A 3,544-nucleotide genomic window follows, 5' to 3' on the forward strand; every position below is an offset into this window, starting at 1 on the left:
GCCAGGCTGGTCTTGAACTCCTGACCTCAAGTGATCTGCCCGCCTTGGCCTCCCAAAGTGCTGGGATTACAGGTGTGAGCTCCTGTGCCTGGACCTATTATTTCCATTTTATACATAAGGAAACTGAAGTTCAGAGGTGGTTGCTGACTTGTTGAAGGCTGATCATTATGGGTTACAGAGAAGACTTGAAACCCACATGCTCAGCTCTAAACTTACTGTACCTTCCTCATTTGTACAATCATCACAAGAACATGCATTCAACATTCTCTGGGCACCAGCCTCTGTGCTAGGCGACCACAACACTTTGAAGACAGAAGCAATGCTGTGTACTGTGCACCTCTGCCAGTATCTGTTTACAGGAGATGGCTGCCATGTCCCTGTCCACTCTCCCTTTTCTCTCCTGGTGGCTGCGATATTGGAGTTTTAGAACACAGCCAGAGTACTTGCCATTTGTTCCTGTTGGACACCATTTTTAGGATTATCCCAAGGGCTCTGGCTGTTTCCGCTCTTCCTCCCAACTTGTGCTTATGTATCCACAAATCTGAGCACTGGACCTCTGCAACTTCATCCAAGTCACCCATAATAAACCTATGGATCAGAGCAGGGCCAAGGAAAGGGCGTGACCTGCACCCTTAAGAGACGGACACTTAACCGAGTTATGAGCTTCCCAGCCAGATGTATATTTAGTTTATATTTCTCTGGCTGGGCTTGGCTGGGCCCTCCCAAGTTTCCTACACATAGATTTGGCGTGGCGACCCTGGGCACCTCAGGAAGGTGAAGCCACTTGGGATTGGGGCTGTGTATGCTCAGCATCCAGCATGGTGCCTGGTACTCAGTGGGTACCCAGAGAAAGCTTGTTGAATGGAGCAATGGGTGACTTTGTTATTAGGGAACCCATTTTGGTCCATTCTGGTTACTTCCTCCTCTCACCTCCAATAGAGAATTTTCCAATCAGTCCCTGATCCTTTGTTCCTTTCACATTTATCGTATCTACCGCCATGATCTCTTTTTTTCTTTGAGACGGAGTCTTGCTGTGTTGCCCAGGCTGGAATGCAGTGATAGGATCTTGGCTTACTGCAAACTCTGCCTCCCGGGTTCAAGCGATTCTCCTGCCTTAGCCTCCAGAGTAGCTGGGATTATAGGCACCTGCCACCACGCCCAGCTGATTTTTTGTATTTTTGGTAGAGACGGGGTTTCACTATGTTGGCTAGGCTGGTCTCAAACTCTTGACCTCAGGCAATCCACCCGCCTCAGCCTCCCAAAGTCCTGGGAGCCATGATCTTGATTAGTGCCCATGCGGACAAATAACTCCCAGTCTACATTCAACCTATAGCTTTCTCCTGGTCTGCAGATCCTCATCTATCCACTTCTCCCATCCTCTTCACTCCTCCATCTCTCTCAGGCTGTGTTGAAAGAGCTTTTTTGCGCTTCTGCACTTGGTAGAAAGCAGGGACTGTGTCTTAATAGAATCCAACATCCGTTAGGCTGTGGAGTTGAACCCATTATCTCCTTTGGAAAGTGGGCTTATTATTTCCATTTTATACATAAGGAAACTGAAATTCACAGAGGGTTGCTCTCTGAAAGACAATGAGGGCTGCTCCCTCCATTCATCCTGTCATCCATCCAATAAAAATACTGAATTCTTCCCACAGTATGTTCAGGGTAACCAATCAGAAATAGTCCCTGTCTGAATGGTGCTTCCATTCTACCAGAAAACAGACATCAAATGTAGAATTACACAGAAACACTCATTAGAAGTGCAATCAAGCAGAAGCCCTGCGTATTATAAGAATAAACCACGTGGGACCTGATCCGGCCTGAGATGTGTGTATGTGTGTGTCAGGGAATACTTCCTGGAGGAAGTAACATTGAAGCTGAAAACTGCATTGTCACCCGAGCCAAGGAATGAGTGTGTTTCAAGAAGGGTGAAGCCAACAACTCTAAATGCTGCTGATTTACCCTCGAGGAGATCACTGGGATAATATAGGCACAAGCCGGACTTTGCTGGGTGGAGGAGTGAGTGAAAGGTGAAGAAGTAAAGGCAGCCCGTGTAGAAAAGTGGAAAAGCTCAGGAAGGGGACAAAAGATGGGGTAGTAATTAGGGAGGGTGTAGATCTGAGGGAATCCTCTCTCATCCCCCAAGATAAGAGAGACTTAGCATGTTAAATACTGCTAGGGAAGAGCTAGCAGTGACAACAGAGTGGGGAAGTCAAGGTAAGAATGGAGGGCTCAACCTGCCATCATTTCTTCACTGAAGCGATATCATTAAACACATGTGAGACCACGTGGGACCTGATCATGCCAGACGTTTTGAAAAAGGCTGACAAGATCTATGCTCCCCCTACCCACCAGCTAATTTTTTTTGCATTTTCTGTAGAGATGGGGTCTTGCCATGAACTCCTGAGCTCAAGTGATCCACCCAAAGTGCTGGGATTACAGGTGTGAGCCACTGCACCTGGCCTGCTCTGTGCTTTTATGGAATTTATTTTCTAGGGAGGGAGGCAGGAGGTAAGTAACAGATCAACAAGAAAACTTCAGCTAATGGTAAGTGTAATGATGAGATAAAATGAGGCATAAGGTAATGGAAGGGTGTAACCCAGGAACAGGTGAGGTCACAAGGCCTAGAGTGCTGTGCCATGCATGGGGTGTGGTGCAGGTGACAAGTGGCCTGGGGGAGCTGAGGATATGGGGGAGAGCTGGAGTTCATGAAGGTGGAGTGGGAGCTATGGAAGAAAATGGCAGAAGGGGCCGGGCGCGGTGGCTCAAGCCTGTAATCCCAGCACTTTGGGAGGCCGAGACGGGCGGATCACGAGGTCAGGAGATCGAGACCATCCTGGCTAACCCAGTGAAACCCCGTCTCTACTAAAAAATACAAAAAAATAGCCCGGCGAAGTGGCGGGTGCCTGTAGTCCCAGCCACTCGGGAGGCTAAGGCAGGAGAATGGCGTAAACCCGGGAGGCAGAGCTTGCAGTGAGCTGAGATCTGGCCACTGCACTCCAGCCTGGGCGACAGAGCGAGACTCCGTCTCAAAAAAAAAAAAAAAAAAAAAATGGCAGAAGGACAGAGGAGGGCTGGTCTGGAGGCCCCATAGGGATGACAGAGTTTTACAGGGTGGGTGACTTCAGGGTCACCCCTTAGTCAACTGCTGACCTCACATCTGTTCCTTTAGATCCTCGGGTACTCAGACTCAACATTACCAACCACAAACTCAGTTCCTTCCCACCCTAACCTGCTGCTTCCCTGGCTTCCTGGTCTGGAGGGCAGAGGCGCCATTCTCCTGGGTACAGTGACTTGCAGCCTCAGTGATGACCATTGAGATGGAAACTGGATGGAGGCCCCTGAGGAGAGCAGAATGGTTCCCACATCAGGGCCTCTCTGCTCCACTTTTCCAGTCTCCTCATATCTTTGTTCCTCCTCTGGGAAGTTATCTCCCTTACCCCCACAACTCCCCTCCACCAGCAGGGAGAGCCAATAGACTGGGGAGGCTGGAACCCCAGATCAGAGTCCTGGCCTTGCTTTGGAGTCAAGGGGGAAGCCCAGCTGG

The sequence above is a fragment of the Colobus angolensis genome, unplaced genomic scaffold, assembly GCF_000951035.1.
Source record: "Colobus angolensis palliatus isolate OR3802 unplaced genomic scaffold, Cang.pa_1.0 Scaffold106, whole genome shotgun sequence".
NCBI lineage: Eukaryota > Metazoa > Chordata > Mammalia > Primates > Cercopithecidae > Colobus > Colobus angolensis.